At 47.5% G+C, this 14,224-nt stretch overlaps 1 protein-coding gene across 1 annotated transcript in view; it reads left to right on the top strand.

Moving 5' to 3' along the window:
* EIF2B5 (eukaryotic translation initiation factor 2B subunit epsilon) overlaps positions 1–14,224 on the top strand; it is a gene marked incomplete in the record, with an annotated part of 757,864 nt that overhangs the window by 557,560 nt on the left and 186,080 nt on the right.

Here is a 14,224-nt window from a genome sequence, read left to right as displayed (position 1 = left end):
CACCCAGCATCAGCTAGCTCAGGCCAGAGACTATCTCTCCCGGATATCCCACATCCTAGGTATCACCATAAGTCCAGAAAAGTCACAACCATTGCTGGTTCAAACTTTGGAATTCATCGAGGCCCAGCTGAACACCATTAAGCAGGTAGCTTCCTTGTCCCACCATCGCATCATCTCTTTGACTCTTCAGGTCCAGGCCATAGTATTTCATCCCTCTCCTCCTGACATATTTATTCTGTGGGCCCTAGGGTCTATGGCAGCTGCTGTATTCTTGGTACCTCTAGCCAGATACTGTATGCACATTCTACAATGGACATTGCCTGTTCAGTGGTCAGTTCTACATCAGTCCCTATCTGTTCCTGTCAGGTTGACCAATATTTGCAGAATTTCTCAAGAATGGTGGATTCACTCCGATCTATCAGTCGGCAGACCTTTCATCTTTCCCTCCCCAGTAATCACAGTGACAATGGACACTTCCCACCTAGGGTGGGGCAGTTCAAAGGGAAGATGGTTTAAGGTGCGTGGACTCCCCTAGAGACCAGATTGCATATCAGTGTCCTGGAGATGAGAGCTGTCCTCCCATAGTTGCAAGCCTTTCAGGATACACTCCCTCTGGGGACCATTGTGATTCACACGGACTGACATGCTGTCAGTCATTTGGTATATCAGTAAGCAAGGAGGAACCTGTTCATACCGACTGTGCAGAGAGGCCATGAGAGTTTGGAAATGAGTGATCTGTTCACATCACTTTCTTCTTGCAGCACATGTACTGGAGAAATCCAACATTTTGGCAGACAGGCGCAGCAAGTCCATTCTGATGCCCCACGAGTAGTCCCTCAATCAGTGAGTAGCAAACAAGATATATGACTGTTGGGGTCACCCCTTCTGCGATCTCTTTACATCCCCTCACAACAAGTGTAGCAGTTATTTCGCTCTGATCGTTCCTTCAGGGAGTTCTCCGAGAAATGCTGTAGTCCCTGATTGGCCCCCAAGACTCCTTTATGCTTACCCTCCTCTTTCAATGATCCCAAAATTTCTTCAGAAAGCCAAATGGTTGAAGAATACTGTGATCCTCGTTGCCTCTTTTTGGCATTATCAGATTTGATTCTCCTTCCTCTGGTTTCACCTGAGATATCCTCCATGGATACTGGAACCCAAACCGGACCTCCTCTCTCACCCCACCTGGATCTTCCCTCACTCATAGGTTCATGGGTTGGTACTTGGCTATTGGCCATAGGGCCTATACAAGCCTAGCCATAACAATTCCCTGGTTATTTCTTCCCACAATATTTACTTCCCTAGACCCCTGTCTAGCAGGGCAATGACGTGATCCCCGAGGTGAATTTCCTATCTCCCATCCAACTGTCAAGGTTCCTTTGGAAGAGGGCCAAGGAGGCACTGTGCTTGACATGTATGGGCGGTCTATTCCAGAGTATGGGAGTCTCTGGGTTAGGAACCTATCCCTACAGCATGTTTTGTTCATTGTGGTGACAAGGTTTAGATCCCTGGAGCGTGTGGCTCTGAGCGATTGGGATTTCTTTAAGTGGAACATGTTCAACAGCTCAGGGTTTGACATGGCCTTGTATGTTAAGCAGAGATCACCTCTGAAGATATGCCACAGAGTATAGCTGGAGTTTTTTTTAGATGGTCAGCATAGGGCATCTGCTTTAGGCCTGTGATTCTTTTAGTGAGGTATTTCTGTGGCCTTTCTAGCTGTTGCAGATGTCTTGTGAGGTACATACCAAACAGGGCATTATACTCTTATAATGGGTCTAATGAGGGATGAGTGCAGTGGGACAATGATCTCCTTTTTACTGGATGTAAAGCCCTTAGTGATGAGGTGTGCACATAGAAGGATTTCCTGACTGTTGTGGCGATGTGGTTATCGAAGGTGAGACCACTGTCCACCTGTGTCCCTAAGTCTCTCATCATACTTTCGGTGTTTAGTGTACTGCCACCTATGTGGTAATTGGGTACATGTTTTTTCCCAAAGGGGATAACTATACATGTTATGTAGTCCAGTCTTGCCTACATTCTTACCCGTGGGTTCGGAGCCGAACTTCGGCTCTGACTCGGCCATACTCTAGCTCGAAGTCTTCAATTGGCTCCTGGCTAAGAGGTATCCCATGCTGCACTGCTCCCTATCCCCAGATCTCGTTTGCCGCTCGTACAGCTCAGACGTGGTCTCACTCTTGGCCGTGGCTAAGTATAACTTTCTTCTACTTTTTGGTAGTTTGTTGCTCCAAAAGATATTTTCATAGCTAGTCTCTGTTTTTTTTTTTACAAGAAAACTGTTTGTGTAGCCTGTTTGGCTTTTTGTCTTGGTATCCCATTTGCGTTTCTCCCTTTTTACGGGCTAGGCCCGTTTCAGTTAGAGGACCTAGTCCTCCTTTCTAGTTGTGTGTGTCCCAGTTTCCCTGTGTGTGATTGTTCTGATGTTGCCCGTCTCTTTGGGCTAGGGCCGTTTAACTTAGAGGACCTAGTCCTCCCTTGTTTTGTTTGTCAGGGCCATTTAAGTTAGAGGTCCTTTCTCCCTGTGGTGTTTATTGTCTATGACCGTTTAATTTAGAGGCATAGTTCCCACGTTTTTCTGTTGTTGGTGTCGGGTTTGTCTTCCGATATTGTGTGCAGTGTCATACCAATATGTCTAAGGTTACAAAAGAACACAAGCCTTCGGGCTTCAAAACATGTGATAAGTGTGGATATAAAATGTCTATTACTGATGGGCACTCTGAGTGTGTATATTGCTTGGGGGCTATCCACCGCCAAGAATCCTGTGTGTTCTGTCATGCCTTTAGCCCACACGTTCTTCAAGAGAGGAAGAACAAACTTATTCTTAAGGGATTACTGAAACCCTCCTTCGAAGAAGACTTGGAGGGCTTCCAGTTCTAAGTCTTCTCCCTCAAAAGCAGACAAGACTACTGAATAAAAAAAAAAAAACGCTCTCTGACTCCGTCAGTTTTATCAGAGCCGCCAGAGAAAGTTGCCAAGTCTGCTTCAGCTTCCTCAGCTACATTGGCTTCGGGGCCGAAGGACGTGGGTGAATTGACTAAGTCAACATCGGCTTCCAGTCTCTCCAAGCCGGTGACGGAGATACTTGTTCGGAGCCTGTCTCCAGTTTCTAGACTGGTTTCCCCTTCTCATAAGTCTCCTTCAGTAGGGAGGTCCAGATCTCCGACCTTATCCTCTAGGTCCTCCAGGACTCTCTCTGACGATGATGTGGATAGAGTGGTACAGAGACTGCTCCAATCACTGGTGTTGGCCAAATTGTTTACAGCTCCAGCCCAATCGGCCCTGGAGCCTGCCACCCATCCATCCTCGTATGTTCCTCCGAGCCTTTCCCGACCTTCGGAGCCAGAGTTGTCGGTTCCGTCTGATGCCATTGCATCAGCTCCAGTAGCCCATTCTGGCATCTCTGTTCTGATCTCTCCTCCGACCCCGTCGGCTCCATCTGTGGGGTCCAGGGCTCATAGTTCCTCGGTCAGACCTGAGGGAGAGGTCTCGGGTTGATTTTCTTCAGCTCCAAGCCTCCCGCTCGGTGCTTCTGCATGGGCGAGCTTTGGCCCTGCCTCGGCTTCAGACCTTCTCCCTTCGGCTCCGAGGGCTTCCATGGTTGGTCGTTCTTCGGAGCCGGGGGATCAGCTTTCGAGGTCATGCGGAACGTGCTGGCCAGGTCCTCAGCAGCGTCTGATGGCACCGACACTCTACCCCCTGCAGCACCTGTATCAGTTTCTTATCACCATCTGTCCTTGGACAGCGGAGACCCAAGGCCTCGGGATACCTCCATGTGTGGTCCCCAACTTTCTGAGGTCTCTCCAGAGTGTTTGCCTGAGGAGCCCCCCCAGAAAACGTGTGTGCAAGAGGAAGCACATCGACTCCCAGGATGAGTCTTATCACTTCGGACACCAACCTCGAGGAGTCAGAGGGGTCCCCCAAGTCATCCTCTGAAGATATCTCTTTCTCAGATATCCTGAAGATCTTGAAGCAGAGAGGCGACTGGCCCTCCAAATCTCCCTCTGAGGTGGAGTCGGTGTTCCTGAAGGCCTTTGGGTCTCAACCCTCTGCCTCTTGGGTTTCTCCCCCATTCGATGAACTCCTGGATGATGTTTGTCGAAGGGTGTGGGAAAGCCCTGACACTGTGGAACCAGTCCCCAGGAGACCCATCAAGTTTCTCTCCGCCCCCGCTGACAAGGAATTTCTCACAAAGGGCGTACCAGTAGATGCCATGGTGGTGGCAGCGGCCATCAAGAAGGAATTAGCTGAGACTTCATCTACCGTCCATCTCCCTAACAAGGAGTCAGGGACCATGGACCGGTATGGGAAGCGTATGTTTTCTTCAGCGGCCTTTACTCTGCGGTCGCTGAATTATTTGTCACATTTTACAAGGCTCCAAAGAGATCTCCTAAAAGAGCTTGGAGAGTCTCTGCAGGGTTTCTGACACAGTGGCTCAGAAGGTCAGTGCCCAGATGTCTACCCTAAATTCCATTACTAACTCCTCCATGAGGCTGATCTCGCATGCAGCTGATGGAGCGAGTAGGGCAGCGAGTTCAGGAGTCTCACTTAGGAGGCACTCCTGGATGCGCCTGTGTAATTTCGCGAAGACCTTCAAGTCTCCGTTCACCAATGCCCCATTTGACGGTTCATCGTTGTTTGGAACCAAGGTGAAGGATACTCTCACAAGGTGCAAGCAGGAAGGAAAAACCCTGTCTGCCGTGGTAGTTTGCTTTTCCATGCCTTCTAGACCTTATCCCAAGGGCCAGAAGGGTGGGAAAATGTGGTTCAGAAAGCCGCAGAGGTTTTTTTAAGACGCACAAAGTGATTCCCCCTCCAGAGGCAGGGGAGGGGGTGGTAACTCAGGTAGATGCCGCCCTAGAGGCAGAGGAGGCCCACGTAACCAGGGGGACCATGATTCCTTTCGCTGTTCCTCCTACCAGCGCTCCTGATGGGAGGCCCGACTGCACTTCTCCAGAGCCAGTTGGGGGTCGCTTTTCGCTATACCCAGAAGCCTGGCAAGGCATCACCCAGGACGAGTGGGTATTAAAGATAATTTCCAGAGGATATCATAATCCCTTCTCTTCTCATCCCCCACCACCCAAGAGAATCCCAGATGCTCCACCCAGTCAAAGGGATTCCGCAGCTTCAGAAGTTCAAAAGCTGTTAGCAAAAGGAGCCATCCAGCATGTCCCCTCAGACCAGCTCAGATTTGGGACTTAACTCAAGATTCTTTTTGGTGGCGAAAAGAACAAGGGGACCTGTGACCCCCATCATGGATCTCAGCCGCTTGAACCTACATGTAAAAAAGTCCAAGTTCTGAATGGTCACTTTACAGTCTGTTCTCCCATTGTTGGGGAAAGAAGTATGGATGTGCTCCATCGACCTCCAGGATGCTTACTACCATATAAAGATGGACAGGGCATCCAGAAGTCATTTACGCTTTTGGCTAGGAGCCAGTCATTTTCAGTTTCGAGCCCTGCCCTTTGGTCTCACCACAGCCTCCAGGGTGTTCACCAAATGTATGGCAGTGGTGACGGCTCACTTGAGACATCAGGGATTCCAGATGTTTCCGTGCCTAGACGACTGGCTTCTGTCTGCCACCACCAGGCATCTGCTACTACAGACTAGGGATGCCACCATTGCACTGTGTCAATGACTGGGTATCACACTAAACTGGGAAAAGTCTGCCTTGTTGCCCTCAAAGCATGTCACCTTCATAGGTGCCGAGTTAGACACCGTGCTCATGAGGGCTTTCTTACCACAAGAAAGAATTCAGGTTTTGCAACAACAGGTCTTCGCTTTGCTTCCACTGAAAAAGGTAAAGGTAAAAAGGGTTCTCAAATAGGTAGGGACAAAGGCTGCCACAATTATGCTAGTCCCTCTTGCAAGACTACACATGAGGCTCCTTTAGTGGCTGCTCTTTGCTCAGTGGTCCCTACAACACCTTCCACTTTCCCATCTTATTATGATTACAGACAAGTGCAAGCAGGATCTACGCTGGTGGCTTCAGACCAGCAATCTCATTGTGGGAAAGCCCTTCGATGTTCTTCGTCTACCATTGCTGCAGTCCTGACATATGGGTATTCCGCTGTCCACCATCGGCCCGAATACCAAAGGGCTAGAATCTGGCGTCGGTCATGGCGCTCGAGGCTGACATCAGTATGTGCCAGTACAAATGCGCATGACCGACGCCATACCCCCAGTCTTTCTTGCCGCGTGGTCCTAAGCAGAAGCAGTGTTTGCAAGTGCCGTTCGGCTTTCTGGAATTGTCGGTTTTCGTGTTTCAGACCGGAGACCAAGTTGGCTAAGTACCCGCTAGACACTTTTGTCTTTTCTTGCCTCAGTATTACCGGATGTCAGAAAAAGTTAATAACTGTATTTCTTGTGGGAAACAGATTCCTCATAGGGATTACCATTTACTCTGTATTCCTTGTTTAGGGCCTGAGCACGGCGTTGTTGGGTGTCGCTTTTGTGCTGCCTTTGATGAGCACTATTACACGCCGCTTGGACTGTGCTAGGCTAGTGTTTGGTAAACGTGCAATTATAACATGCCGCCGGATTCTCCGCCCAGTTCGGCTAAAACGCAAGGAGTAATCTCCAAACAAGATGAGTCCATTTAGAGCCACCGACTACTTCAACGGCTCCTTCTGACAGTTTAGCGGAGTCTCAAGGAGAGCCTTTGCTACTTCAGGAAGTGGCTTCTCCTGTTGTAGGCCAGGCTGCAGGGGCTTCTCATGTGTCGGTGGTTCCCTCCCCTCACAGAGTTTCTAGGCCTCCCCCTTCTCATAGTAAAAGCCTTTCTAAATCTAATTCTGCCCCTGCTGGTGTCTGTCCACAGGGTCCAGCTCCTAGAAAGCACATGTTAAAGGTGGCGGAGGATTTGATTACTTTAATTAGGGGTTCTATGCCTCCCCCTGAGAAAAGACCCAGGGTAGAGCCAGGGATAGAGGGTCTGGTTCAGTCTTCCAATGACCCTGATTCTTCTGTGGAAGAGCTCCAGGATTTCCCTCCCTACTCTGATTCAGAGGCTGAGGATTCTCCTCCCTCTGTGTCCCCTCCTGAAGATTTTTCTTTTTCTGAAACCTTGCATTCCATGAGGGAGCATTTTAAATGGGAAGGCCAGGATTATTCTGATTCTCGTAAAGGCTTAGAGAATTCTTGTTTTTGCCTCAGCATAGGCCTTTGGCTATTCCCCCTGTATTGGATGTTGTTCAGGATGTATTTTCTGAGGCTTCTCTTAACCCTGACTCTTTGCCTCCTGCCCCTGCTAAACCGGATAGATACTGCAGGGTACCGGAAGCTCACTAGTATTTATACAAGAGTCCTAGGGCTGACCCAGACACCATTACTCAAGGCCCCAAGGGTGTCGGGGCTGCTGTGGTTAAGAATCCAGTTCCTTTGGACATGGATGCTAGAGCTCTGGATAGGTGGGGTAAGAAGTTGTATACCTCTTCCACTTTAGCTATGAGTGCTTTACATTGTCAAAATTATTTGCTGGGCCAATTGAAATGTAAAGTTGATGCTTTATCTGAAGGTATTGAATGTAAAGAGCTTCAGGATTTAGTGCATGTTTCAGACCAGGTTGGTAAGCATTCTTTGCAATGTGGTTTTGATGCTTTACAGGCTTCTTCCAGGGTGGCTGCTACTAGTTTAGTTCTTCGCAGGCATGCCTGGTTAAAAGTTCAGACGTTGTCAGAGCATGTTAAGGCTCGGATTATGGCTGCTCCTTTGCAGTCTGATGTTCTTTTGGCCCTCCGGTTGAATCAGTTTTGAAATAATGGAGGAAAAAGCTAAGTCTATGCATTCAGTTAAGGATTGTTTACAGGTTCAGCCCCCTAAGTTCAGTAGGAATTGGCCTACTAAAGGGTGGTCTTTTCCCTCTTCAGATTATCAGTCTAGGGGCAGGTCTAGGCGAGGTAGGGGTAGAGCTTCCTCTCAGGGCCCTGCTACTCCAAGGACTTTGGGTTCTTTTACCCCTTCTGCTGGGGAGGGCAGGGGTCAGTCCTTTCGGAAACAAACTCAATGACCTGCCTCGGCTGCCGGACTCTGCCATGCTGGCAGCTCCTCTAGGAGGAAAACTGGGACTTAAAGTATTGGCATTTGGTTACCCAGGACAATGGGTATTGGACATTGTAAATCGAGGCTACAAATTTTATTTCCACACTTTCCCTCCTTTCAAAGGTATGCCAGATGTGCCTCATCAGCAAAGACTGGAAGCACAGGCAAAAATAATTTCTTCTCTGCTTCAGTGGAGGGCAATACTGGAAGTACCTTCTGCTGAAAGAGGCACAGGGTTTTATTCCCGTCTTTTCTTAGTGCCAAAGAAAGTAAATACTTGGAGACCAATTCTGGATTTGTCCATTCTAAACACCTTTTTGGAAATTCCAAAGTTCAAGATGTTAACGTTGCAGCAGTTGCTGCCTATGCTGGGCAGGGCTCATTGGATGGTAACTCTGGATCTCACAGAGGCCTATCTTCACATTCCTATCGGGCCCAGTTCCAGGAAGTTCCTGAGATTTCGGAATGGGAATTTGCATTATCAGTTCTCTGCATTGCCCTAGGGTATTCTCAATAGTCCTGGCTCCAGTAATTGCTTTTCAGACTACAAGGAATTCAAATTTATCCTTATCTGGACGACTGTTTGTTTCTGGCTCAAGGCAAGCAAGAACTTCTTCAACATCTTCACTATGTAATGACAGTTTTAAGATGCCTAGGTATTCTGTGAACGAAATAAAGTCCAGTCTAGTACCCTCACAAGAGATGTGTTTTCTGGGTGTGAGACTGAATACAGCAACCCAGATGGCATTCCTTACCCTGGACAAACAAAGACATCTTCATCAATACTTCCAACAGCTTTCAGTAATGTCCAGGCTGACTGCAAGGACAGTCCTTCAAGCCTTAGGGTTCATGGCATCTTGTATTCTGGTGCTTCCCAATGCCAAACTGCATATGAGGAAGTTACAATGGTATCTCAAAAGCGTGTGGACTCAACACAGCCACGATTTGGACACTGTCATTCAGATTCTCCCTTGCATACAAAAGAATTTCTGTGGTGGGCTCAGGAATGTCACCTAAACAAGGGACTGTCTGTGACCCAGCCAGAGGCATGTCAGATATTAACGACAGCCTGGGAGCTCATCTCAAGGAAAATGGATTCAGGACCTTTGGCCCAGAGCTACTTCATTTACATATCAACATGAAAGAGATGCTGGCAGTTCAATTTGCTTTGGAAGCATTCAGGAGCCTACTTCAATCAGGACTGGTGTTGATTCGAACAGACAACACAACAGTCATGTGGTACATCAACAAGCAAGGGGGAACCCATTCTTATCCATTGTGCAGACAAGCAATGCTAGTATGGGAAACTGCTTTAAAACTGCACATCACTCTTCGAGCACAGTTTCTGCCAGGAGCACAAAATTCTTTAGCAGATGTTCTGAGCAGACAGATTGTGGATCCTCGAATGGAAGTTGGATCATCAGGTGTTTCTGCAGTTGACCATGGCTTGGGGAACTCCAGACATAGATCTGTTCGCTTCTCCTCTGAATTATCAACTGCCAAAGTTTTGCACAAGGCTATTTCATCCAAAGCCTGGAAAATAGATGCACTATCCTTCAGCTGGAGAAACCTGCGTGTATGCCTTTCCTCCTTTGCCTCTTCTTCCAAAGGTATTGTTGAAAGTCAGGAGGGAAATGCCTCGCATGATTCTGATAGCACCAGATTGGCCTCGACAACATTGGTACCCTCTCTTAAGGAGTTTAATTCATGGGACACCTTGGCCATTACCACAGATTCCTCACTTATTGACTCAGGTGGACAATCATTTTCTCAATATCAGGGTGCAATCTCTTTACCTGACAGCCTGGAGAATTCAGTTTTGAGGAAGGAAGGCCTGCAGCTTCCACAACAAGTTTTGGATGTTCTTTTGGAAGCCGGGCGTCCTACTACTCGGAAAGTTTATGCTGATAAATGGAAGAGAAAAGTGCAGCTCACGGCTTTGATGTTAAATTGCCTAACTTGAGTTGTATTTTGCAATATTTGACTGTTTTGTTAGACATGGGATTGTCTTTCTCTTCTGTTAAAGTGCATGCTGCAGCTATTTCTGCTCACTATGAATGTGACCCTCCTTTGTTTTCTCATCCATTGGTTAAACAGTTTCTTAGAGGGCAAAGAATATAAGACCCCGAGAAGAGCTCCCTCCAGCCTGGGATCTTAATTTTGTTTTGGAGAAGCTGACTCTGCCTCCATTTGCACCTGCAGCTACAGCTGAGTTGAAGTTGTTGTCTTGGAAGACTGCTTTTTTTGTTGGCTGTTACTTCTAAAGGGTCTCTGAATTACAGGCCCTCATGGCAGTAGAACCATTTCTGATTTTTCACAAGACAGAGTTTTAATCCTACTTTTGCCTAATGTAATTTCAAATGTGGCACTGAACCAATCTATACATTTGCCTGCTTTTTATGCTGACCCCCAAAATAAAGGGGTGAAAGTTTTGCATTCCTTGGATGTGCATAGGCATTTAAGATATTATTTGAGCAGAACCACAGAGTTCAGAAGATCTCAACAGTTGTTTGTTTCTTTTGCTTTGACTTCACAAGGGAAAACTGTTTCAAAACTATCTCCAAGTGGATTGGCCATTGTATTGCTTTTTGTTATTCTCATCATGGGAAAGATGTTCCTGCTGGGATCAGGCCTCACTCTACTAGGGCTACGGCCACCTCTACTGCTTTTTTGGGAGGGGTAGCTGCTAAGGACATTTTGGAGGCAGCTACTTGGAGTTCTGTACATACATATACTAAGCATTATCATTTACCTCTTTATTCTAGGTCTAGGGCTGGGTTTGCCACTGCTATTCTACAGGGCATGTTAGCAGCTCCTAATTCTATTTAGTTGGCCATCCTCCCTGTTTTCCGTTGCTCTGGGATTCTACCCATATGTCAGGACTGCAGCAATGGTAGACGAAGAACATAGTACAGTTTTGTACCTACCATAAATGTAGATGTTCGAGGATATCCATTGCTGCAGTCCAGTTTCCTCCCTCCTACCCCTTATTTAGGTTTGGGTTTTGGGTGGTGTTTTTGCATTCTGACGCCTGAGGCAAGAAAGACTGAGGTCATGATTTGTACTGGCACATACTGATGTCAGCCTCGAGCCATGACCGATGGTGGGCAGCGGAATACCCATATGTCAGGACTGCAGCAATGGATATCCTCGAACATCTACATTTATGGTAGGTACAAAACTGTACTTTCCACCTTCTCCAGTTGCCACGGTGAACATGGATGCCTCCCAAATTGGGGGGGGGCATTATCTCGGCAGGACAGTCCAAGGCACGTGGCAAGAGCATGAGATACATTTGCATATCAATGTCTTGGAGATGAGAGCAGTGCTATTAGCGTTGCAAGCACTCCAGAGCTTTCTCCCTCTTGGGAAGATTGCAGTCCACTCAGACAACATGTCGGTGGTATGGTAACTGAACAAATGGGGGGAACCAAGTCATATCCCCTTTGCAGAGAGGCTATTTGAGTGTGGCAGTGGGCAGTGTCTTCCCAACGCTTTCTTGTGGCAACGCACATTCCAGGGAAGTCCAATGTGATTGCCGACAGGTTGAGCAGAGCTATTCTGATGCCTCATGAGTGGTCCCTGAACAAGCAGGCTGCGGAGCAGATTTTCTGCCGATGGGGTCAGCCTTGCTGCGATCCAAGTGCAGCAGCTACTTCACCGTCATCCCCCTTCAGGGGGAGACGCCCAGGGATGCTCTAATTCACGACTGGCCCTCCAGTCTGCTTTATGCCTTCCCACCTGTTCCTCTGATAGCAAAGGTTATTCAGAAAGCACATTTCTTGGGAAGCAGAATGATTCTGATTGCTCTACACTGGCCTTGTCAAATTTGGTTCCCCTTTCTCCATCCCTGTCTCATGGACGACCCCTGGATTCTGGACCCACAGCCAGACCAATTGACTCATATGTCAGGGCAGTTCCATCTATCTCTTCAGACCCTCCAGTTGACAGCTTGGCTACTCCAGTTCCATCACTAGTCAGGCTTCATCATTTTTCTCCGGAAGTAGTTCATATTCTGTCTTCTTCCCATAAGCCTTTGACTAGGAAGATTTATTCCAGTAAATGGAAAAGATTCTCCATCTGGGCTCATAAAAGGCAGATTGACCCATGCACTGCACCAATTTCACCAAATCTGGAATTTCTCTCCATGCTTTTCAGTCAGGGGTCAGCTGCCGCAACCATTAAAGTTCAGTTAGCAGCTATCTCCACCTTTCATGTCGCTAATAAACCAAATCTAATGGAGCATAGACTTTGTAAGACATTTTTAAAGGGCACTATGATGCTTCAGCCCCCAGTCTTTGATCCTGTAATGCCATGGGACCTCAATTTTGTGCTACAGTGTCTCACTTCGTCTGCCTTTGAGCCTGCAGCTTCTTGTGACTTGAAATATTTGTCATGGAAGACAATCTTTTTGGTAGCCATCACTTCAGCTAGGCAAGTCTGTGAGTTCCAAGCTTTGTCAGTTAGACCTCCTTACTTGGTATTTCACAAGGATAGGGTTTCCCTCAGACCAAATCCTTCCTTTATGCCAAAGGTTGCTTCGGTTATTAACCTCAACCAGTCTATTGAGCTGCCTGTGTTTTTCCCAGAATTTTCTAATAAGGCAGAATTCAAATTCCACCAGCTAGATGTTCATAGACAATTGCGTTTCTGTTTACATAGAATGAAGGATCTTAGGAAATCAGATCAGCTATGTGTCTCATTTTCAGACAATAGACTTGGGTTTCCTGTCTCTAAAGTAACCTTATCCAGATGGATCTCTAGTTGTATTTTCTTCATTTATGCCTCAAGCGGTAAGGAATTACCTTTTAAAGTGAAGGCTCATTCTACACAATCAATGTCTACCTCTACGGCATTTCATGCCAGGATGTCTATGGATAATATTCGTGCTGCAGCTACATGGGCATCTCCTCACACCTTTGTCAGTCACTACAAATTGGATTTGATATCCAGAGGCAGATCTTCCTTTGGTTCCACAGTGCTCAGGAGTATTTTCCACTGAGCCGCCCAAGGTTCAGGTGCTGGGGACGCTGTCCCACGGGTAAGAATGTAGGCGAGATTGGACTACATAACATCAAGAAGTTATGTACTCACCATAACGTTCGATGTATATAGTAGATTTCACCTCACATTCTTACTTGCCCTCCCGCCTTCCCCCTCCTGGAGGGCCTAGAGGTTAGTTTTGGTTTCAGTACTCCTTTTCTGGTTGGGCTGATTCTTCCTCTCTATGTGTTGTGTGTGTGGGGTGTGATTGTCTGAGCTTGTAGCAAACAAGATCTGGGGATAGGGAGCAGTGCAGCATGGGATACCTCTTAGCCACGAGCCAATTGAAGACTTGAGTTAGAGTATGGCCGAGTCGGAGCCGAGGTTCGGCTCCGAACCCACGGGTAAGAATGTGAGGCGAGATGGACTACATACATCGAACATTATGGTGAGTACATAACAACTTGATTTCTTGGCATTAAGCTTCAGCCCATGACTCTGGCACCAAGCATCTGTTTCTGTAAGGCCCTTTTGTAGAATATCCACACCATTTGGGGATTCAATAATGGCTCCCAGTTTGCAGTCACCTGTGAACTTTGTTAGCCAGAGTCCCTTAGTGTTGGCATGTACTTCAGAGAAGTAGATGCTAAACAAGAACAGTCCCAGGACTGAACCCTGAGGTACTCCACTTGTCACCTGTCTGGAGATGGATTTGGAGTCGGCTACTTTTACAGTCTGGGTTCTGTCAGTAAGCCAGTTGGCAACCCATCGAGTGGCGTAGGGATTTATGACCAGCTTAGTAAGTTAATCTATGATTCCAGAGTGGGGGATGGTGTCAAAGGCCTTGGCGAGGTCCAGATAGGCTGTGTGGACCTCCTTACCCTCGTCCACAGCTCTGAAGACTGATTCGAAGAAGTCAGTCAGGTTCAGGAGACAAGATCGGCCCTTCACAAACCTAAACTGGGTGGGGTCCAGTGTTTGAAGGTTGCCAGTGTCTTTGTTTATAAGTTCCATGACAATGCGTTCCATGCCCTTGCAGATCAGGCTCGTCAGACTGATGGAACAGTAGTTCCTGGGATGCAAGGTAGATCCCCCTTTGTGGAGTGGGGTAACTGTAGCTGTGCACCACTCAGTGCGCATGGAGCCTGAGGTGAGGCTATGATTAAACATGACACTTAGGTGAGGTGCC

This window comes from Protopterus annectens, chromosome 4.part1 (genome assembly GCF_019279795.1).
Source record: "Protopterus annectens isolate FY-2018-M chromosome 4.part1, PAN1.0, whole genome shotgun sequence".
Taxonomy (NCBI): Eukaryota; Metazoa; Chordata; order Ceratodontiformes; family Protopteridae; genus Protopterus; species Protopterus annectens.
This window is presented reverse-complemented; position numbering and strand designations above follow the sequence as displayed.